Source organism: Balaenoptera borealis (assembly GCF_965194805.1).
Source record: "Balaenoptera borealis genome assembly, chromosome: 9".
In the NCBI taxonomy this organism is placed as follows: Eukaryota; Metazoa; Chordata; class Mammalia; order Artiodactyla; family Balaenopteridae; genus Balaenoptera; species Balaenoptera borealis.
This window is the reverse complement of record NC_138873.1, coordinates 99,875,516-99,901,582: the sequence shown is the minus strand read 5'-3', so window position 1 is coordinate 99,901,582 and position 26,067 is coordinate 99,875,516.

Below are 26,067 nucleotides of genomic sequence, written 5' to 3'. Positions count from 1 at the left end.
ATTGAAAAAATTAAAACAACGAACTAGGAGTAATGAGACATAAACTTATGGGGGGTTTTCCTGGCACATTCCATTCAAATTTACAACCTAGGCAAACGACTTCCAGAACGGCTGTGCTGCCCTAGTACCCAGATTTGGGAATGGAGAAATGCTGCATCCTTGTGGCCGTTTCCCACAACAGCAGTTTTAAACCCACTGCAAAAGGTCACTAAATATTCACCAATTGCAGGTCTGTAAATGACACCTGCCCTCCAAAAAATACTGAGGTCGAAAATCAACCCAAAAATTCTAGAGTGCAACCTTCCAAAAAGAAAATTTGAAGAGGTATATTATACTCACACTTTTTTTCTTTTTTCTTTTAACAGAAAACAAAAAGGCGTGGAAAAATGATGAATTGTAGGAATTTTTACAGACATGTAAACCCAAATTACAAAAACCTATCAGCTCACACCAGTCAGAATGGCCATCAACAAAAATGCTGCCAAAAATAAATGCTGACGTGATTGTGGAGCAATGCGTACCCTCGATTCTAAGGGGGACGTGGTAAGAGCCACAAATGAAAGCACAATTGAGGTGCCTTGAAAAGGTAAACGTTGAGCTACCATACCAGTCAATCAATCATAACCACTGCTGGGTCTATCACCTGAGAAAATGAAAATCAAAAATCACAGGCTGGCAATCCTGCACTCCAGCAATATTTACCATAGGCAACACTTGGAAGCAACGAAACTGTCCATCAACAGAGGAATGCACCAAGAAGAAGTGGTCCATGTACACAATGGAATATTAGCCTTGGAAAACTTTGAAGCACTACTCTTTGGGGCACCATAGATGAGCCTGGAGATAATCACAAAACATGAAGTAGGTCGGAAAGCAAAAGACCTATAGCCTATATTATCACTTATGGCATTACCTAATAACTGACACAGATGAACATATTTCCAAAGAGAAAGACACTCACAGGCTTAGAAAACAAAACAAACTATGCTCATCTAAAAGGAAAGGAGGGGGGAAATTGAGAAATGAGGATTAGTGTTACTATACATATACAAATACATATTATATACATGTATCAAAAAGACCGAACATATAGCAAGGGAGGTCGACGGAACACTGTAATATTTTACATGGGAAGAGGATCTGTACATTAATAGACATACATAATGTACAAATGAACCAGATTGTGTACACCTAGGACAAACAATATTCTAAACTTTACCCAGATTAAAAAAAAATTTAAAAACCAAGAAGAAGTAATGAGACATAAACTTAAGGGGATTTCTCCTGGCAAATTCCATTCTAATTTACAACCTAGGACAATGACTTCCAGAAAGGCTCTGCTGCCCTAGGACCCAGCTTGGGGAATGGAGAAATGCTACCTCCTTGTGGCCGTTTCCCACAACAGCAGCTTTGAACCCACTGCAAAAGGTCACTAAATTTTCACCAACTTGCAGTTCTGTAAATGCCACCTGCCCTCCAGAAAATTTCTGGGGTCAAAAATCGACCAAAAAATTCAAAAGAGGGCAACCTTCGAAGAAGACAGTTTCAAGAGCTCTATTGTACTCACGGTTTTTTCTTTTAAGAGAAAAGAAAAAGGCGTAGGAATATGATGAATTTAAAAAAATTTTAATGACATGCATACCCATATTACAAAAACCTATCAGCTCACAGCAGTCAGAATGGCCATTAGGAAAAATGCTGCCAAAAATAAACGGTGAAGGGAGTGTGGAGAAATGCGTACCCTCGGTTGTAAGGGGGGGGGCATGTAAAGAGCCACTAATGAAAACACAACGTAGGTGCTTTGAAAAGGGAAATATTGAGCTACCAGTCAATCAATCACAACCACTGCTTGGCCTATCACCTGAGAAAATGAGACTGAAAAAGTGACAGGCGGGCAAACCTGTACGCCAGCAATATTTACCATAGCCAGCACTTGGAAGCAATGAAAATGTCCATCAACCGAGGAATGCACCAAGAAGAAGTGGTCCACGTACACAATGGAATATTACTCTAATAATAAATATAAATTAAATTTAAAAACAAACAAAAGCAAGGAGACATCAACATTTGTGGGTTTACCCGGGCACATTGCACTCTAATTTATAACCGAAGAATACCACTGGCCGGTAGGTCTGTTTCCCTAGTACCAGCATGGAGAACGTAGAAAGGCTGCCGCTCTCTGGCCGTTACCTGCAAAAGCAGGTTTAAAGCCTGAGCTAATGGTCACTTCATATGAACAAGTACTGCAGGGCTGTAAATGAAACCTGCCCTCAAAATGTCTTGAGGGAGATAATGGCCAAAATATTTCAAATGGTGACACATACTTTAAGAAAACACTTTGAAGTAATAAGCTCTAATCACAGCTCGAAAAATAAAATGGACATGTCTTAACGCTCAATTTCAACGCATTATGAGACACATGCAAATTCAACCACAAAGAGGTATCAGCTCACACCACTCAGAATAACCATCAGCAAAAACTACAAAGAATAAATGCTGAAGGTGCTGGGAAGAAATACATACCCTCCACTTTAAGTGGGATGTAACCTGGAAAAAGCCACTAAGGAGAACAGAATAGAGCTGCCTATAAAAGGTAAACATTCAGCTACCATATGATCCAGCAGACCTATTCTTGGACCTATAAACTAAGAAGACAGAACTGAAAGGACACAGGCACGCAAATCTACATTGCATAGTATTACAATAGCCAAGATATGGAAGTAACCAAAAAGTCCACCGACAGATGGGTGGACAAAGAAGAACTGCTACCTGTACAGATGGAATAGGAGCTAGTGAAAAAATTAAACAATGCCATTTGCAGCACCATAGATGAGTCGAGAAGTAATCAGTCAACTTGGAGTAAGTGAGAAAGCGAAAGACACATATCCTATCATATCACATATAGGTGTTACCTAAAAAATGATACAAAGATATTTCCACAGAGAAACACTATCATAGATTCATTAAAAAAACTTATGGTTCACCAAATGGAAAGGTGTGAGGATTGGATACATTACCATATTGAGGTTAACAGAGAGATACAAACACATGTGAAATATATAATCACCAAAGACCTACGCAATACCAAGAGAAGACTACTCAACATTGTGTCATAACCTACATGGGAAAAGGATCCGAAGAAGAATAGATATATGCATATGTGTGAAAGAACCACATCTTGCACAACTAGAACAAACAAAACATTGTAATCAAGTTTGCTGTGATAAAAAATAAAAATTAAGTTCAAAATACCAACAAGAGGTAATGAGACATAAACTTAAAGGGCTTTTTCCTCGCACATTCCATTCTAATTTACCACCTAGAACACCACTTCCAGTAAGGCTCTGTTGCCCTAGTAACCAGATTTGGTAAAGGAGAAATGCTGCCGCCTTGTGGCCGATTCCCACAAGAGCAGCTTTTAACCCACTGCTAATGGTCACTTACCATTCACAAGGACTCAGAGCTGTAAAGACACCTGCCCTCAAAATTGTGCTGAGGTAGGGAATGGATAAAAAAAATTCAAAACAGGCAAAATTTTCAAGAAGATAGTATGAAGAGGTAAGTTTTACTCACTCTCTTTTTAAAGAAAGGAAAATGGATAAACGCTCCACCTCAGGAAGTATTAGACTCATGCAATCTAATCTACAAAATGTTTTCAACTCACACCAGTCGACTGACCATTGGCAAAAAGTCTACAAACAATAAATGCTGAAGGGGTTTTAGAGAACTGTGTACCCTCTAGCTGCTGGTGAGATGTAAAAGGGTTAAACGCTAATAATGAGAACAGAAAGGAGCTGCGTTGAAAACGAAAAATTGAGGTACCATTCAATCCAGCAGGCGCACCAATGGGCCTCTCACCTGAGAAGACCAGAATGAAGACCCGGGCTGCAAAAGTTGCACTGCAGCCTTATTCACAATAGACAAGACAGTGAAGCAACCAAAATGTCCATCAACAGATGAAAGGATAAAGAAGAAGTGGTCCATGTACACAATGAATACTAGCCATGGAAAACAATGAAACACTGCTCTTTGAGGCACCATAGATGATCTTGGAGATAATCACAGAACATGAGGTAAGTCGGAAAGCAAAAGTCCTATATCCTATGATATCACTTATAGGCGTTATCTAATAACTGACACAAATGAACATAATTCCACAGAGAAAGTCAATCACAGACTTATTAAAAAAAAACTATGCTTATCTAAAAGGAAAGGTGGGGGGAATGGATAAATGAAGATTAGCGTTACCATATGTATACAAATACATATTATATACATATATCAAAAAGACCGACCATATAGCAAGGAAGGTTTAGGGAACACTGTGTAATAATTTACACGGGAAGAGGATCTCTACATAAATAGGTATCTAGAATATGTAGATGTACACCTTGGACAAGCAACATTCTAACCATTACCCCAATTGAAAAAATTAAAACAACGAACTAGGAGTAATGAGACATAAACTTATGGGGGGTTTTCCTGGCACATTCCATTCAAATTTACAACCTAGGCAAACGACTTCCAGAACGGCTGTGCTGCCCTAGTACCCAGATTTGGGAATGGAGAAATGCTGCATCCTTGTGGCCGTTTCCCACAACAGCAGTTTTAAACCCACTGCAAAAGGTCACTAAATATTCACCAATTGCAGGTCTGTAAATGACACCTGCCCTCCAAAAAATACTGAGGTCGAAAATCAACCCAAAAATTCTAGAGTGCAACCTTCCAAAAAGAAAATTTGAAGAGGTATATTATACTCACACTTTTTTTCTTTTTTCTTTTAACAGAAAACAAAAAGGCGTGGAAAAATGATGAATTGTAGGAATTTTTACAGACATGTAAACCCAAATTACAAACACCTATCAGCTCACACCAGTCAGAATGGCCATCAACAAAAATGCTGCCAAAAATAAATGCTGACGTGATTGTGGAGCAATGCGTACCCTCGATTCTAAGGGGGACGTGGTAAGAGCCACAAATGAAAGCACAATTGAGGTGCCTTGAAAAGGTAAACGTTGAGCTACCATACCAGTCAATCAATCATAACCACTGCTGGGTCTATCACCTGAGAAAATGAAAATCAAAAATCACAGGCTGGCAATCCTGCACTCCAGCAATATTTACCATAGGCAACACTTGGAAGCAACGAAAATGTCCATCAACAGAGGAATGCACCAAGAAGAAGTGGTCCATGTACACAATGGAATATTAGCCTTGGAAAACTTTGAAGCACTACTCTTTGGGGCACCATAGATGAGCCTGGAGATAATCACAAAACATGAAGTAGGTCGGAAAGCAAAAGACCTATAGCCTATATTATCACTTATGGCATTACCTAATAACTGACACAGATGAACATATTTCCAAAGAGAAAGACACTCACAGGCTTAGAAAACAAACTATGCTCATCTAAAAGGAAAGGAGGGGGGAAATTGAGAATGAAGGTGAGTGTTACTATACATATACAAATACATATTATATACATGTATCAAAACGACCGAACATATTGCAAGGGAGGTCGACAGAACACTGTAATATTTTACATGGGAAGAGGATCTGTACATTAATAGACATACATAATGTACAAATGGACCAGATTGTGTACACCTAGGACAAACAATATTCTAAACTTTACCCAGATTAAAAAAAAATTTTAAAAACCAAGAAGAAGTAATGAGACATAAACTTAAGGGGATTTCTCCTGGCAAATTCCATTCTAATTTACAACCTAGGACAATGACTTCCAGAAAGGCTCTGCTGCCCTAGGACCCAGCTTGGGGAATGGAGAAATGCTACCTCCTTGTGGCCGTTTCCCACAACAGCAGCTTTGAACCCACTGCAAAAGGTCACTAAATTTTCACCAACTTGCAGTTCTGTAAATGGCACCTGCCCTCCAGAAAATTTCTGGGGTCAAAAATCGACCAAAAAATTCAAAAGAGGGCAACCTTCGAAGAAGACAGTTTCAAGAGCTCTATTGTACTCACGGTTTTTTCTTTTAAGAGAAAAGAAAAAGGCGTAGGAATATGATGAATTTAAAAAAATTTTAATGACATGCATACCCATATTACAAAAACCTATCAGCTCACAGCAGTCAGAATGGCCATTAGGAAAAATGCTGCCAAAAATAAACGGTGAAGGGAGTGTGGAGAAATGCGTACCCTCGGTTGTAAGGGGGGGGGTATGTAAAGAGCCACTAATGAAAACACAATGTAGGTGCTTTGAAAAGGGAAATATTGAGCTACCAGTCAATCAATCACAACCACTGCTTGGCCTATCACCTGAGAAAATGAGACTGAAAAAGTGACAGGCGGGCAAACCTGTACGCCAGCAATATTTACCATAGCCAGCACTTGGAAGCAATGAAAATGTCCATCAACCGAGGAATGCACCAAGAAGAAGTGGTCCACGTACACAATGGAATATTACTCTAATAATAAATATAAATTAAATTTAAAAACAAACAAAAGCAAGGAGACATCAACATTTGTGGGTTTACCCGGGCACATTGCACTCTAATTTATAACCGAAGAATACCACTGGCCGGTAGGTCTGTTTCCCTAGTACCAGCATGGAGAACGTAGAAAGGCTGCCGCTCTCTGGCCGTTACCTGCAAAAGCAGGTTTAAAGCCTGAGCTAATGGTCACTTCATATGAACAAGTACTGCAGGGCTGTAAATGAAACCTGCCCTCAAAATGTCTTGAGGGAGATAATGGCCAAAATATTTCAAATGGTGACACATACTTTAAGAAAACACTTTGAAGTAATAAGCTCTAATCACAGCTCGAAAAATAAAATGGACATGTCTTAACGCTCAATTTCAACGCATTATGAGACACATGCAAATTCAACCACAAAGAGGTATCAGCTCACACCACTCAGAATAACCATCAGCAAAAACTACAAAGAATAAATGCTGAAGGTGCTGGGAAGAAATACATACCCTCCACTTTAAGTGGGATGTAACCTGGAAAAAGCCACTAAGGAGAACAGAATAGAGCTGCCTATAAAAGGTAAACATTCAGCTACCATATGATCCAGCAGACCTATTCTTGGACCTATAAACTAAGAAGACAGAACTGAAAGGACACAGGCACGCAAATCTACATTGCATAGTATTACAATAGCCAAGATATGGAAGTAACCAAAAAGTCCACCGACAGATGGGTGGACAAAGAAGAACTGCTACCTGTACAGATGGAATAGGAGCTAGTGAAAAAATTAAACAATGCCATTTGCAGCACCATAGATGAGTCGAGAAGTAATCAGTCAACTTGGAGTAAGTGAGAAAGCGAAAGACACATATCCTATCATATCACATATAGGTGTTACCTAAAAAATGATACAAAGATATTTCCACAGAGAAACACTATCATAGATTCATTAAAAAAACTTATGGTTCACCAAATGGAAAGGTGTGAGGATTGGATACATTACCATATTGAGGTTAACAGAGAGATACAAACACATGTGAAATATATAATCACCAAAGACCTACGCAATACCAAGAGAAGACTACTCAACATTGTGTCATAACCTACATGGGAAAAGGATCCGAAGAAGAATAGATATATGCATATGTGTGAAAGAACCACATCTTGCACAACTAGAACAAACAAAACATTGTAATCAAGTTTGCTGTGATAAAAAATAAAAATTAAGTTCAAAATACCAACAAGAGGTAATGAGACATAAACTTAAAGGGCTTTTTCCTCGCACATTCCATTCTAATTTACCACCTAGAACACCACTTCCAGTAAGGCTCTGTTGCCCTAGTAACCAGATTTGGTAAAGGAGAAATGCTGCCGCCTTGTGGCCGATTCCCACAAGAGCAGCTTTTAACCCACTGCTAATGGTCACTTACCATTCACAAGGACTCAGAGCTGTAAAGACACCTGCCCTCAAAATTGTGCTGAGGTAGGGAATGGATAAAAAAAATTCAAAACAGGCAAAATTTTCAAGAAGATAGTATGAAGAGGTAAGTTTTACTCACTCTCTTTTTAAAGAAAGGAAAATGGATAAACGCTCCACCTCAGGAAGTATTAGACTCATGCAATCTAATCTACAAAATGTTTTCAACTCACACCAGTCGACTGACCATTGGCAAAAAGTCTACAAACAATAAATGCTGAAGGGGTTTTAGAGAACTGTGTACCCTCTAGCTGCTGGTGAGATGTAAAAGGGTTAAACGCTAATAATGAGAACAGAAAGGAGCTGCGTTGAAAACGAAAAATTGAGGTACCATTCAATCCAGCAGGCGCACCAATGGGCCTCTCACCTGAGAAGACCAGAATGAAGACCCGGGCTGCAAGAGTTGCACTGCAGCCTTATTCACAATAGACAAGACAGTGAAGCAACCAAAATGTCCATCAACAGATGAAAGGATAAAGAAGAAGTGGTCCATGTACACAATGAATACTAGCCATGGAAAACAATGAAACACTGCTCTTTGAGGCACCATAGATGATCTTGGAGATAATCACAGAACATGAGGTAAGTCGGAAAGCAAAAGTCCTATATCCTATGATATCACTTATAGGCGTTATCTAATAACTGACACAAATGAACATAATTCCACAGAGAAAGTCAATCACAGACTTCTTAAAAAAAAACTATGCTTATCTAAAAGGAAAGGTGGGGGGAATGGATAAATGAAGATTAGCGTTACCATATGTATACAAATACATATTATATACATATATCAAAAAGACCGACCATATAGCAAGGAAGGTTTAGGGAACACTGTGTAATAATTTACACGGGAAGAGGATCTCTACATAAATAGGTATATAGAATATGTAGATGTACACCTTGGACAAGCAACATTCTAACCATTACCCCAATTGAAAAAATTAAAACAACGAACTAGGAGTAATGAGACATAAACTTATGGGGGGTTTTCCTGGCACATTCCATTCAAATTTACAACCTAGGCAAACGACTTCCAGAACGGCTGTGCTGCCCTAGTACCCAGATTTGGGAATGGAGAAATGCTGCATCCTTGTGGCCGTTTCCCACAACAGCAGTTTTAAACCCACTGCAAAAGGTCACTAAATATTCACCAATTGCAGGTCTGTAAATGACACCTGCCCTCCAAAAAATACTGAGGTCGAAAATCAACCCAAAAATTCTAGAGTGCAACCTTCCAAAAAGAAAATTTGAAGAGGTATATTATACTCACACTTTTTTTCTTTTTTCTTTTAACAGAAAACAAAAAGGCGTGGAAAAATGATGAATTGTAGGAATTTTTACAGACATGTAAACCCAAATTACAAACACCTATCAGCTCACACCAGTCAGAATGGCCATCAACAAAAATGCTGCCAAAAATAAATGCTGACGTGATTGTGGAGCAATGCGTACCCTCGATTCTAAGGGGGACGTGGTAAGAGCCACAAATGAAAGCACAATTGAGGTGCCTTGAAAAGGTAAACGTTGAGCTACCATACCAGTCAATCAATCATAACCACTGCTGGGTCTATCACCTGAGAAAATGAAAATCAAAAATCACAGGCTGGCAATCCTGCACTCCAGCAATATTTACCATAGGCAACACTTGGAAGCAACGAAAATGTCCATCAACAGAGGAATGCACCAAGAAGAAGTGGTCCATGTACACAATGGAATATTAGCCTTGGAAAACTTTGAAGCACTACTCTTTGGGGCACCATAGATGAGCCTGGAGATAATCACAAAACATGAAGTAGGTCAGAAAGCAAAAGACCTATAGCCTATATTATCACTTATGGCATTACCTAATAACTGACACAGATGAACATATTTCCAAAGAGAAAGACACTCACAGGCTTAGAAAACAAACTATGCTCATCTAAAAGGAAAGGAGGGGGGAAATTGAGAAATGAGGATTAGTGTTACTATACATATACAAATACATATTATATACATGTATCAAAAAGACCGAACATATAGCAAGGGAGGTCGACGGAACACTGTAATATTTTACATGGGAAGAGGATCTGTACATTAATAGACATACATAATGTACAAATGAACCAGATTGTGTACACCTAGGACAAACAATATTCTAAACTTTACCCAGATTAAAAAAAAATTTAAAAACCAACAAGAAGTAATGAGACATAAACTTAAGGGGATTTCTCCTGGCAAATTCCATTCTAATTTACAACCTAGGACAATGACTTCCAGAAAGGCTCTGCTGCCCTAGGACCCAGCTTGGGGAATGGAGAAATGCTACCTCCTTGTGGCCGTTTCCCACAACAGCAGCTTTGAACCCACTGCAAAAGGTCACTAAATTTTCACCAACTTGCAGTTCTGTAAATGGCACCTGCCCTCCAGAAAATTTCTGGGGTCAAAAATCGACCAAAAAATTCAAAAGAGGGCAACCTTCGAAGAAGACAGTTTCAAGAGCTCTATTGTACTCACGGTTTTTTCTTTTAAGAGAAAAGAAAAAGGCGTAGGAATATGATGAATTTAAAAAAATTTTAATGACATGCATACCCATATTACAAAAACCTATCAGCTCACAGCAGTCAGAATGGCCATTAGGAAAAATGCTGCCAAAAATAAACGGTGAAGGGAGTGTGGAGAAATGCGTACCCTCGGTTGTAAGGGGGGGCATGTAAAGAGCCACTAATGAAAACACAATGTAGGTGCTTTGAAAAGGGAAATATTGAGCTACCAGTCAATCAATCACAACCACTGCTTGGCCTATCACCTGAGAAAATGAGACTGAAAAAGTGACAGGCGGGCAAACCTGTACGCCAGCAATATTTACCATAGCCAGCACTTGGAAGCAATGAAAATGTCCATCAACCGAGGAATGCACCAAGAAGAAGTGGTCCACGTACACAATGGAATATTACTCTAATAATAAATATAAATTAAATTTAAAAACAAACAAAAGCAAGGAGACATCAACATTTGTGGGTTTACCCGGGCACATTGCACTCTAATTTATAACCAAAAAATACCACTGGCCGGTAGGTCTGTTTCCCTAGTACCAGCATGGAGAACGTAGAAAGGCTGCCGCTCTCTGGCCGTTACCTGCAAAAGCAGGTTTAAAGCCTGAGCTAATGGTCACTTCATATGAACAAGTACTGCAGGGCTGTAAATGAAACCTGCCCTCAAAATGTCTTGAGGGAGATAATGGCCAAAATATTTCAAATGGTGACACATACTTTAAGAAAACACTTTGAAGTAATAAGCTCTAATCACAGCTCGAAAAATAAAATGGACATGTCTTAACGCTCAATTTCAACGCATTATGAGACACATGCAAATTCAACCACAAAGAGGTATCAGCTCACACCACTCAGAATAACCATCAGCAAAAACTACAAAGAATAAATGCTGAAGGTGCTGGGAAGAAATACATACCCTCCACTTTAAGTGGGATGTAACCTGGAAAAAGCCACTAAGGAGAACAGAATAGAGCTGCCTATAAAAGGTAAACATTCAGCTACCATATGATCCAGCAGACCTATTCTTGGACCTATAAACTAAGAAGACAGAACTGAAAGGACACAGGCACGCAAATCTACATTGCATAGTATTACAATAGCCAAGATATGGAAGTAACCAAAAAGTCCACCGACAGATGGGTGGACAAAGAAGAACTGCTACCTGTACAGATGGAATAGGAGCTAGTGAAAAAATTAAACAATGCCATTTGCAGCACCATAGATGAGTCGAGAAGTAATCAGTCAACTTGGAGTAAGTGAGAAAGCGAAAGACACATATCCTATCATATCACATATAGGTGTTACCTAAAAAATGATACAAAGATATTTCCACAGAGAAACACTATCATAGATTCATTAAAAAAACTTATGGTTCACCAAATGGAAAGGTGTGAGGATTGGATACATTACCATATTGAGGTTAACAGAGAGATACAAACACATGTGAAATATATAATCACCAAAGACCTACGCAATACCAAGAGAAGACTACTCAACATTGTGTCATAACCTACATGGGAAAAGGATCCGAAGAAGAATAGATATATGCATATGTGTGAAAGAACCACATCTTGCACAACTAGAACAAACAAAACATTGTAATCAAGTTTGCTGTGATAAAAAATAAAAATTAAGTTCAAAATACCAACAAGAGGTAATGAGACATAAACTTAAAGGGCTTTTTCCTCGCACATTCCATTCTAATTTACCACCTAGAACACCACTTCCAGTAAGGCTCTGTTGCCCTAGTAACCAGATTTGGTAAAGGAGAAATGCTGCCGCCTTGTGGCCGATTCCCACAAGAGCAGCTTTTAACCCACTGCTAATGGTCACTTACCATTCACAAGGACTCAGAGCTGTAAAGACACCTGCCCTCAAAATTGTGCTGAGGTAGGGAATGGATAAAAAAAATTCAAAACAGGCAAAATTTTCAAGAAGATAGTATGAAGAGGTAAGTTTTACTCACTCTCTTTTTAAAGAAAGGAAAATGGATAAACGCTCCACCTCAGGAAGTATTAGACTCATGCAATCTAATCTACAAAATGTTTTCAACTCACACCAGTCGACTGACCATTGGCAAAAAGTCTACAAACAATAAATGCTGAAGGGGTTTTAGAGAACTGTGTACCCTCTAGCTGCTGGTGAGATGTAAAAGGGTTAAACGCTAATAATGAGAACAGAAAGGAGCTGCGTTGAAAACGAAAAATTGAGGTACCATTCAATCCAGCAGGCGCACCAATGGGCCTCTCACCTGAGAAGACCAGAATGAAGACCCGGGCTGCAAAAGTTGCACTGCAGCCTTATTCACAATAGACAAGACAGTGAAGCAACCAAAATGTCCATCAACAGATGAAAGGATAAAGAAGAAGTGGTCCATGTACACAATGAATACTAGCCATGGAAAACAATGAAACACTGCTCTTTGAGGCACCATAGATGATCTTGGAGATAATCACAGAACATGAGGTAAGTCGGAAAGCAAAAGTCCTATATCCTATGATATCACTTATAGGCGTTATCTAATAACTGACACAAATGAACATAATTCCACAGAGAAAGTCAATCACAGACTTATTAAAAAAAAACTATGCTTATCTAAAAGGAAAGGTGGGGGGAATGGATAAATGAAGATTAGCGTTACCATATGTATACAAATACATATTATATACATATATCAAAAAGACCGACCATATAGCAAGGAAGGTTTAGGGAACACTGTGTAATAATTTACACGGGAAGAGGATCTCTACATAAATAGGTATATAGAATATGTAGATGTACACCTTGGACAAGCAACATTCTAACCATTACCCCAATTGAAAAAATTAAAACAACGAACTAGGAGTAATGAGACATAAACTTATGGGGGGTTTTCCTGGCACATTCCATTCAAATTTACAACCTAGGCAAACGACTTCCAGAACGGCTGTGCTGCCCTAGTACCCAGATTTGGGAATGGAGAAATGCTGCATCCTTGTGGCCGTTTCCCACAACAGCAGTTTTAAACCCACTGCAAAAGGTCACTAAATATTCACCAATTGCAGGTCTGTAAATGACACCTGCCCTCCAAAAAATACTGAGGTCGAAAATCAACCCAAAAATTCTAGAGTGCAACCTTCCAAAAAGAAAATTTGAAGAGGTATATTATACTCACACTTTTTTTCTTTTTTCTTTTAACAGAAAACAAAAAGGCGTGGAAAAATGATGAATTGTAGGAATTTTTACAGACATGTAAACCCAAATTACAAACACCTATCAGCTCACACCAGTCAGAATGGCCATCAACAAAAATGCTGCCAAAAATAAATGCTGACGTGATTGTGGAGCAATGCGTACCCTCGATTCTAAGGGGGACGTGGTAAGAGCCACTAATGAAAGCACAATTGAGGTGCCTTGAAAAGGTAAACGTTGAGCTACCATACCAGTCAATCAATCATAACCACTGCTGGGTCTATCACCTGAGAAAATGAAAATCAAAAATCACAGGCTGGCAATCCTGCACTCCAGCAATATTTACCATAGGCAACACTTGGAAGCAACGAAAATGTCCATCAACAGAGGAATGCACCAAGAAGAAGTGGTCCATGTACACAATGGAATATTAGCCTTGGAAAACTTTGAAGCACTACTCTTTGGGGCACCATAGATGAGCCTGGAGATAATCACAAAACATGAAGTAGGTCAGAAAGCAAAAGACCTATAGCCTATATTATCACTTATGGCATTACCTAATAACTGACACAGATGAACATATTTCCAAAGAGAAAGACACTCACAGGCTTAGAAAACAAACTATGCTCATCTAAAAGGAAAGGAGGGGGGAAATTGAGAAATGAGGATTAGTGTTACTATACATATACAAATACATATTATATACATGTATCAAAAAGACCGAACATATAGCAAGGGAGGTCGACGGAACACTGTAATATTTTACATGGGAAGAGGATCTGTACATTAATAGACATACATAATGTACAAATGAACCAGATTGTGTACACCTAGGACAAACAATATTCTAAACTTTACCCAGATTAAAAAAAAATTTAAAAACCAACAAGAAGTAATGAGACATAAACTTAAGGGGATTTCTCCTGGCAAATTCCATTCTAATTTACAACCTAGGACAATGACTTCCAGAAAGGCTCTGCTGCCCTAGGACCCAGCTTGGGGAATGGAGAAATGCTACCTCCTTGTGGCCGTTTCCCACAACAGCAGCTTTGAACCCACTGCAAAAGGTCACTAAATTTTCACCAACTTGCAGTTCTGTAAATGGCACCTGCCCTCCAGAAAATTTCTGGGGTCAAAAATCGACCAAAAAATTCAAAAGAGGGCAACCTTCGAAGAAGACAGTTTCAAGAGCTATATTGTACTCACGGTTTTTTCTTTTAAGAGAAAAGAAAAAGGCGTAGGAATATGATGAATTTAAAAAATTTTTAATGACATGCATACCCATATTACAAAAACCTATCAGCTCACAGCAGTCAGAATGGCCATTAGGAAAAATGCTGCCAAAAATAAACGGTGAAGGGAGTGTGGAGAAATGCGTACCCTCGGTTGTAAGGGGGGGGCATGTAAAGAGCCACTAATGAAAACACAATGTAGGTGCTTTGAAAAGGGAAATATTGAGCTACCAGTCAATCAATCACAACCACTGCTTGGCCTATCACCTGAGAAAATGAGAATGAAAAAGTGACAGGCGGGCAAACCTGTACGCCAGCAATATTTACCATAGCCAGCACTTGGAAGCAATGAAAATGTCCATCAACCGAGGAATGCACCAAGAAGAAGTGGTCCACGTACACAATGGAATATTACTCTAATAATAAATATAAATTAAATTTAAAAACAAACAAAAGCAAGGAGACATCAACATTTGTGGGTTTACCCGGGCACATTGCACTCTAATTTATAACCAAAAAATACCACTGGCCGGTAGGTCTGTTTCCCTAGTACCAGCATGGAGAACGTAGAAAGGCTGCCGCTCTCTGGCCGTTACCTGCAAAAGCAGGTTTAAAGCCTGAGCTAATGGTCACTTCATATGAACAAGTACTGCAGGGCTGTAAATGAAACCTGCCCTCAAAATGTCTTGAGGGAGATAATGGCCAAAATATTTCAAATGGTGACACATACTTTAAGAAAACACTTTGAAGTAATAAGCTCTAATCACAGCTCGAAAAATAAAATGGACATGTCTTAACGCTCAATTTCAACGCATTATGAGACACATGCAAATTCAACCACAAAGAGGTATCAGCTCACACCACTCAGAATAACCATCAGCAAAAACTACAAAGAATAAATGCTGAAGGTGCTGGGAAGAAATACATACCCTCCACTTTAAGTGGGATGTAACCTGGAAAAAGCCACTAAGGAGAACAGAATAGAGCTGCCTATAAAAGGTAAACATTCAGCTACCATATGATCCAGCAGACCTATTCTTGGACCTATAAACTAAGAAGACAGAACTGAAAGGACACAGGCACGCAAATCTACATTGCATAGTATTACAATAGCCAAGATATGGAAGTAACCAAAAAGTCCACCGACAGATGGGTGGACAAAGAAGAACTGCTACCTGTACAGATGGAATAGGAGCTAGTGAAAAAATTAAACAATGCCATTTGCAGCACCATAGATGAGTCGAGAAGTAATCAGTCAACTTGGAGTAAGTGAGAAAGCGAAAGACACATATCCTATCATATCACATATAGGTGTTACCTAAAAAATGATACAAAGATATTTCCACAGAGAAACACTATCATAGATTCATTAAAAAAACTTATGGTTCACCAAATGGAAAGGTGTGAGGATTGGATACATTACCATATTGAGGTTAACAGAGAGATACAAACACATGTGAAATATATAATCACCAAAGACCTACGCAATACCAAGAGAAGACTACTCAACATTGTGTCATAACCTACATGGGAAAAGGATCTGAAGAAGAATAGATATATGCATATGTGTGAAAGAACCACATCTTGCACAACTAGAACAAACAAAACATTGTAATCAAGTTTGCTGTGATAAAAAATAAAAATTAAGTTCAAAATACCAACAAGAGGTAATGAGACATAAACTTAAAGGGCTTTTTCCTCGCACATTCCATTCTAATTTACCACCTAGAACACCACTTCCAGTAAGGCTCTGTTGCCCTAGTAACCAGATTTGGTAAAGGAGAAATGCTGCCGCCTTGTGGCCGATTCCCACAAGAGCAGCTTTTAACCCACTGCTAATGGTCACTTACCATTCACAAGGACTCAGAGCTGTAAAGACACCTGCCCTCAAAATTGTGCTGAGGTAGGGAATGGATAAAAAAAATTCAAAACAGGCAAAATTTTCAAGAAGATAGTATGAAGAGGTAAGTTTTACTCACTCTCTTTTTAAAGAAAGGAAAATGGATAAACGCTCCACCTCAGGAAGTATTAGACTCATGCAATCTAATCTACAAAATGTTTTCAACTCACACCAGTCGACTGACCATTGGCAAAAAGTCTACAAACAATAAATGCTGAAGGGGTTTTAGAGAACTGTGTACCCTCTAGCTGCTGGTGAGATGTAAAAGGGTTAAACGCTAATAATGAGAACAGAAAGGAGCTGCGTTGAAAACGAAAAATTGAGGTACCATTCAATCCAGCAGGCGCACCAATGGGCCTCTCACCTGAGAAGACCAGAATGAAGACCCGGGCTGCAAAAGTTGCACTGCAGCCTTATTCACAATAGACAAGACAGTGAAGCAACCAAAATGTCCATCAACAGATGAAAGGATAAAGAAGAAGTGGTCCATGTACACAATGAATACTAGCCATGGAAAACAATGAAACACTGCTCTTTGAGGCACCATAGATGATCTTGGAGATAATCACAGAACATGAGGTAAGTCGGAAAGCAAAAGTCCTATATCCTATGATATCACTTATAGGCGTTATCTAATAACTGACACAAATGAACATAATTCCACAGAGAAAGTCAATCACAGACTTCTTAAAAAAAAACTATGCTTATCTAAAAGGAAAGGTGGGGGGAATGGATAAATGAAGATTAGCGTTACCATATGTATACAAATACATATTATATACATATATCAAAAAGACCGACCATATAGCAAGGAAGGTTTAGGGAACACTGTGTAATAATTTACACGGGAAGAGGATCTCTACATAAATAGGTATATAGAATATGTAGATGTACACCTTGGACAAGCAACATTCTAACCATTACCCCAATTGAAAAAATTAAAACAACGAACTAGGAGTAATGAGACATAAACTTATGGGGGGTTTTCCTGGCACATTCCATTCAAATTTACAACCTAGGCAAACGACTTCCAGAACGGCTGTGCTGCCCTAGTACCCAGATTTGGGAATGGAGAAATGCTGCATCCTTGTGGCCGTTTCCCACAACAGCAGTTTTAAACCCACTGCAAAAGGTCACTAAATATTCACCAATTGCAGGTCTGTAAATGACACCTGCCCTCCAAAAAATACTGAGGTCGAAAATCAACCCAAAAATTCTAGAGTGCAACCTTCCAAAAAGAAAATTTGAAGAGGTATATTATACTCACACTTTTTTTCTTTTTTCTTTTAACAGAAAACAAAAAGGCGTGGAAAAATGATGAATTGTAGGAATTTTTACAGACATGTAAACCCAAATTACAAACACCTATCAGCTCACACCAGTCAGAATGGCCATCAACAAAAATGCTGCCAAAAATAAATGCTGATGTGATTGTGGAGCAATGCGTACCCTCGATTCTAAGGGGGACGTGGTAAGAGCCACAAATGAAAGCACAATTGAGGTGCCTTGAAAAGGTAAACGTTGAGCTACCATACCAGTCAATCAATCATAACCACTGCTGGGTCTATCACCTGAGAAAATGAAAATCAAAAATCACAGGCTGGCAATCCTGCACTCCAGCAATATTTACCATAGGCAACACTTGGAAGCAACGAAAATGTCCATCAACAGAGGAATGCACCAAGAAGAAGTGGTCCATGTACACAATGGAATATTAGCCTTGGAAAACTTTGAAGCACTACTTTTTGGGGCACCATAGATGAGCCTGGAGATAATCACAAAACATGAAGTAGGTCAGAAAGCAAAAGACCTATAGCCTATATTATCACTTATGGCATTACCTAATAACTGACACAGATGAACATATTTCCAAAGAGAAAGACACTCACAGGCTTAGAAAACAAACTATGCTCATCTAAAAGGAAAGGAGGGGGGAAATTGAGAAATGAGGATTAGTGTTACTATACATATACAAATACATATTATATACATGTATCAAAAAGACCGAACATATAGCAAGGGAGGTCGACGGAACACTGTAATATTTTACATGGGAAGAGGATCTGTACATTAATAGACATACATAATGTACAAATGAACCAGATTGTGTACACCTAGGACAAACAATATTCTAAACTTTACCCAGATTAAAAAAAAATTTAAAAACCAACAAGAAGTAATGAGACATAAACTTAAGGGGATTTCTCCTGGCAAATTCCATTCTAATTTACAACCTAGGACAATGACTTCCAGAAAGGCTCTGCTGCCCTAGGACCCAGCTTGGGGAATGGAGAAATGCTACCTCCTTGTGGCCGTTTCCCACAACAGCAGCTTTGAACCCACTGCAAAAGGTCACTAAATTTTCACCAACTTGCAGTTCTGTAAATGGCACCTGCCCTCCAGAAAATTTCTGGGGTCAAAAATCGACCAAAAAATTCAAAAGAGGGCAACCTTCGAAGAAGACAGTTTCAAGAGCTCTATTGTACTCACGGTTTTTTTCTTTTAAGAGAAAAGAAAAAGGCGTAGGAATATGATGAATTTTAAAAATTTTAATGACATGCATACCCATATTACAAAAACCTATCAGCTCACAGCAGTCAGAATGGCCATTAGGAAAAATGCTGCCAAAAATAAACGGTGAAGGGAGTGTGGAGAAATGCGTACCCTCGGTTGTAAGGGGGGGCATGTAAAGAGCCACTAATGAAAACACAATGTAGGTGCTTTGAAAAGGGAAATATTGAGCTACCAGTCAATCAGTCACAACCACTGCTTGGCCTATCACCTGAGAAAATGAGACTGAAAAAGTGACAGGCGGGCAAACCTGTACGCCAGCAATATTTACCATAGCCAGCACTTGGAAGCAATGAAAATGTCCATCAACCGAGGAATGCACCAAGAAGAAGTGGTCCACGTACACAATGGAATATTACTCTAATAATAAATATAAATTAAATTTAAAAACAAACAAAAGCAAGGAGACATCAACATTTGTGGGTTTACCCGGGCACATTGCACTCTAATTTATAACCGAAGAATACCACTGGCCGGTAGGTCTGTTTCCCTAGTACCAGCATGGAGAACGTAGAAAGGCTGCCGCTCTCTGGCCGTTACCTGCAAAAGCAGGTTTAAAGCCTGAGCTAATGGTCACTTCATATGAACAAGTACTGCAGGGCTGTAAGTGAAACCTGCCCTCAAAATGTCTTGAGGGAGATAATGGCCAAAATATTTCAAATGGTGACACATACTTTAAGAAAACACTTTGAAGTAATAAGCTCTAATCACAGCTCGAAAAATAAAATGGACATGTCTTAACGCTCAACTTCAACGCATTATGAGACACATGCAAATTCAACCACAAAGAGGTATCAGCTCACACCACTCAGAATAACCATCAGCAAAAACTACAAAGAATAAATGCTGAAGGTGCTGGGAAGAAATACATACCCTCCACTTTAAGTGGGATGTAACCTGGAAAAAGCCACTAAGGAGAACAGAATAGAGCTGCCTATAAAAGGTAAACATTCAGCTACCATATGATCCAGCAGACCTATTCTTGGACCTATAAACTAAGAAGACAGAACTGAAAGGACACAGGCACGCAAATCTACATTGCATAGTATTACAATAGCCAAGATATGGAAGTAACCAAAAAGTCCACCGACAGATGGGTGGACAAAGAAGAACTGCTACCTGTACAGATGGAATAGGAGCTAGTGAAAAAATTAAACAATGCCATTTTCAGCACCATAGATGAGTCGAGAAGTAATCAGTCAACTTGGAGTAAGTGAGAAAGCGAAAGACACATATCCTATCATATCACATATAGGTGTTACCTAAAAAATGATACAAAGATATTTCCACAGAGAAACACTATCATAGATTCATTAAAAAAACTTATGGTTCACCAAATGGAAAGGTGTGAGGATTGGATACATTACCATATTGAGGTTAACAGAGAGATACAAACACATGTGAAATATATAATCACCAAAGACCTACGCAATACCAAGAGAAGACTACTCAACATTGTGTCATAACCTACATGGGAAAAGGATCCGAAGAAGAATAGATATATGCATATGTGTGAAAGAACCACATCTTGCACAACTAGAACAAACAAAACATTGTAATCAAGTTTGCTGTGATAAAAAATAAAAATTAAGTTCAAAATACCAACAAGAGGTAATGAGACATAAACTTAAAGGGCTTTTTCCTCGCACATTCCATTCTAATTTACCACCTAGAACACCACTTCCAGTAAGGCTCTGTTGCCCTAGTAACCAGATTTGGTAAAGGAGAAATGCTGCCGCCTTGTGGCCGATTCCCACAAGAGCAGCTTTTAACCCACTGCTAATGGTCACTTACCATTCACAAGGACTCAGAGCTGTAAAGACACCTGCCCTCAAAATTGTGCTGAGGTAGGGAATGGATAAAAAAAATTCAAAACAGGCAAAATTTTCAAGAAGATAGTATGAAGAGGTAAGTTTTACTCACTCTCTTTTTAAAGAAAGGAAAATGGATAAACGCTCCACCTCAGGAAGTATTAGACTCATGCAATCTAATCTACAAAATGTTTTCAACTCACACCAGTCGACTGACCATTGGCAAAAAGTCTACAAACAATAAATGCTGAAGGGGTTTTAGAGAACTGTGTACCCTCTAGCTGCTGGTGAGATGTAAAAGGGTTAAACGCTAATAATGAGAACAGAAAGGAGCTGCGTTGAAAACGAAAAATTGAGGTACCATTCAATCCAGCAGGCGCACCAATGGGCCTCTCACCTGAGAAGACCAGAATGAAGACCCGGGCTGCAAAAGTTGCACTGCAGCCTTATTCACAATAGACAAGACAGTGAAGCAACCAAAATGTCCATCAACAGATGAAAGGATAAAGAAGAAGTGGTCCATGTACACAATGAATACTAGCCATGGAAAACAATGAAACACTGCTCTTTGAGGCACCATAGATGATCTTGGAGATAATCACAGAACATGAGGTAAGTCGGAAAGCAAAAGTCCTATATCCTATGATATCACTTATAGGCGTTATCTAATAACTGACACAAATGAACATAATTCCACAGAGAAAGTCAATCACAGACTTATTAAAAAAAAACTATGCTTATCTAAAAGGAAAGGTGGGGGGAATGGATAAATGAAGATTAGCGTTACCATATGTATACAAATACATATTATATACATATATCAAAAAGACCAACCATATAGCAAGGAAGGTTTAGGGAACACTGTGTAATAATTTACACGGGAAGAGGATCTCTACATAAATAGGTATATAGAATATGTAGATGTACACCTTGGACAAGCAACATTCTAACCATTACCCCAATTGAAAAAATTAAAACAACGAACTAGGAGTAATGAGACATAAACTTATGGGGGGTTTTCCTGGCACATTCCATTCAAATTTACAACCTAGGCAAACGACTTCCAGAACGGCTGTGCTGCCCTAGTACCCAGATTTGGGAATGGAGAAATGCTGCATCCTTGTGGCCGTTTCCCACAACAGCAGTTTTAAACCCACTGCAAAAGGTCACTAAATATTCACCAATTGCAGGTCTGTAAATGACACCTGCCCTCCAAAAAATACTGAGGTCGAAAATCAACCCAAAAATTCTAGAGTGCAACCTTCCAAAAAGAAAATTTGAAGAGGTATATTATACTCACACTTTTTTTCTTTTTTCTTTTAACAGAAAACAAAAAGGCGTGGAAAAATGATGAATTGTAGGAATTTTTACAGACATGTAAACCCAAATTACAAACACCTATCAGCTCACACCAGTCAGAATGGCCATCAACAAAAATGCTGCCAAAAATAAATGCTGACGTGATTGTGGAGCAATGCGTACCCTCGATTCTAAGGGGGACGTGGTAAGAGCCACAAATGAAAGCACAATTGAGGTGCCTTGAAAAGGTAAACGTTGAGCTACCATACCAGTCAATCAATCATAACCACTGCTGGGTCTATCACCTGAGAAAATGAAAATCAAAAATCACAGGCTGGCAATCCTGCACTCCAGCAATATTTACCATAGGCAACACTTGGAAGCAACGAAAATGTCCATCAACAGAGGAATGCACCAAGAAGAAGTGGTCCATGTACACAATGGAATATTAGCCTTGGAAAACTTTGAAGCACTACTCTTTGGGGCACCATAGATGAGCCTGGAGATAATCACAAAACATGAAGTAGGTCGGAAAGCAAAAGACCTATAGCCTATATTATCACTTATGGCATTACCTAATAACTGACACAGATGAACATATTTCCAAAGAGAAAGACACTCACAGGCTTAGAAAACAAAACAAACTATGCTCATCTAAAAGGAAAGGAGGGGGGAAATTGAGAAATGAGGATTAGTGTTACTATACATATACAAATACATATTATATACATGTATCAAAAAGACCGAACATATAGCAAGGGAGGTCGACGGAACACTGTAATATTTTACATGGGAAGAGGATCTGTACATTAATAGACATACATAATGTACAAATGAACCAGATTGTGTACACCTAGGACAAACAATATTCTAAACTTTACCCAGATTAAAAAAAAATTTAAAAACCAAGAAGAAGTAATGAGACATAAACTTAAGGGGATTTCTCCTGGCAAATTCCATTCTAATTTACAACCTAGGACAATGACTTCCAGAAAGGCTCTGCTGCCCTAGGACCCAGCTTGGGGAATGGAGAAATGCTACCTCCTTGTGGCCGTTTCCCACAACAGCAGCTTTGAACCCACTGCAAAAGGTCACTAAATTTTCACCAACTTGCAGTTCTGTAAATGGCACCTGCCCTCCAGAAAATTTCTGGGGTCAAAAATCGACCAAAAAATTCAAAAGAGGGCAACCTTCGAAGAAGACAGTTTCAAGAGCTCTATTGTACTCACGGTTTTTTCTTTTAAGAGAAAAGAAAAAGGCGTAGGAATATGATGAATTTAAAAAAATTTTAATGACATGCATACCCATATTACAAAAACCTATCAGCTCACAGCAGTCAGAATGGCCATTAGGAAAAATGCTGCCAAAAATAAACGGTGAAGGGAGTGTGGAGAAATGCGTACCCTCGGTTGTAAGGGGGGGGGTATGTAAAGAGCCACTAATGAAAACACAATGTAGGTGCTTTGAAAAGGGAAATATTGAGCTACCAGTCAATCAATCACAACCACTGCTTGGCCTATCACCTGAGAAAATGAGACTGAAAAAGTGACAGGCGGGCAAACCTGTACGCCAGCAATATTTACCATAGCCAGCACTTGGAAGCAATGAAAATGTCCATCAACCGAGGAATGCACCAAGAAGAAGTGGTCCACGTACACAATGGAATATTACTCTAATAATAAATATAAATTAAATTTAAAAACAAACAAAAGCAAGGAGACATCAACATTTGTGGGTTTACCCGGGCACATTGCACTCTAATTTATAACCAAAGAATACCACTGGCCGGTAGGTCTGTTTCCCTAGTACCAGCATGGAGAACGTAGAAAGGCTGCCGCTCTCTGGCCGTTACCTGCAAAAGCAGGTTTAAAGCCTGAGCTAATGGTCACTTCATATGAACAAGTACTGCAGGGCTGTAAATGAAACCTGCCCTCAAAATGTCTTGAGGGAGATAATGGCCAAAATATTTCAAATGGTGACACATACTTTAAGAAAACACTTTGAAGTAATAAGCTCTAATCACAGCTCGAAAAATAAAATGGACATGTCTTAACGCTCAACTTCAACGCATTATGAGACACATGCAAATTCAACCACAAAGAGGTATCAGCTCACACCACTCAGAATAACCATCAGCAAAAACTACAAAGAATAAATGCTGAAGGTGCTGGGAAGAAATACATACCCTCCACTTTAAGTGGGATGTAACCTGGAAAAAGCCACTAAGGAGAACAGAATAGAGCTGCCTATAAAAGGTAAACATTCAGCTACCATATGATCCAGCAGACCTATTCTTGGACCTATAAACTAAGAAGACAGAACTGAAAGGACACAGGCACGCAAATCTACATTGCATAGTATTACAATAGCCAAGATATGGAAGTAACCAAAAAGTCCACCGACAGATGGGTGGACAAAGAAGAACTGCTACCTGTACAGATGGAATAGGAGCTAGTGAAAAAATTAAACAATGCCATTTGCAGCACCATAGATGAGTCGAGAAGTAATCAGTCAACTTGGAGTAAGTGAGAAAGCGAAAGACACATATCCTATCATATCACATATAGGTGTTACCTAAAAAATGATACAAAGATATTTCCACAGAGAAACACTATCATAGATTCATTAAAAAAACTTATGGTTCACCAAATGGAAAGGTGTGAGGATTGGATACATTACCATATTGAGGTTAACAGAGAGATACAAACACATGTGAAATATATAATCACCAAAGACCTACGCAATACCAAGAGAAGACTACTCAACATTGTGTCATAACCTACATGGGAAAAGGATCTGAAGAAGAATAGATATATGCATATGTGTGAAAGAACCACATCTTGCACAACTAGAACAAACAAAACATTGTAATCAAGTTTGCTGTGATAAAAAATAAAAATTAAGTTCAAAATACCAACAAGAGGTAATGAGACATAAACTTAAAGGGCTTTTTCCTCGCACATTCCATTCTAATTTACCACCTAGAACACCACTTCCAGTAAGGCTCTGTTGCCCTAGTAACCAGATTTGGTAAAGGAGAAATGCTGCCGCCTTGTGGCCGATTCCCACAAGAGCAGCTTTTAACCCACTGCTAATGGTCACTTACCATTCACAAGGACTCAGAGCTGTAAAGACACCTGCCCTCAAAATTGTGCTGAGGTAGGGAATGGATAAAAAAAATTCAAAACAGGCAAAATTTTCAAGAAGATAGTATGAAGAGGTAAGTTTTACTCACTCTCTTTTTAAAGAAAGGAAAATGGATAAACGCTCCACCTCAGGAAGTATTAGACTCATGCAATCTAATCTACAAAATGTTTTCAACTCACACCAGTCGACTGACCATTGGCAAAAAGTCTACAAACAATAAATGCTGAAGGGGTTTTAGAGAACTGTGTACCCTCTAGCTGCTGGTGAGATGTAAAAGGGTTAAACGCTAATAATGAGAACAGAAAGGAGCTGCGTTGAAAACGAAAAATTGAGGTACCATTCAATCCAGCAGGCGCACCAATGGGCCTCTCACCTGAGAAGACCAGAATGAAGACCCGGGCTGCAAAAGTTGCACTGCAGCCTTATTCACAATAGACAAGACAGTGAAGCAACCAAAATGTCCATCAACAGATGAAAGGATAAAGAAGAAGTGGTCC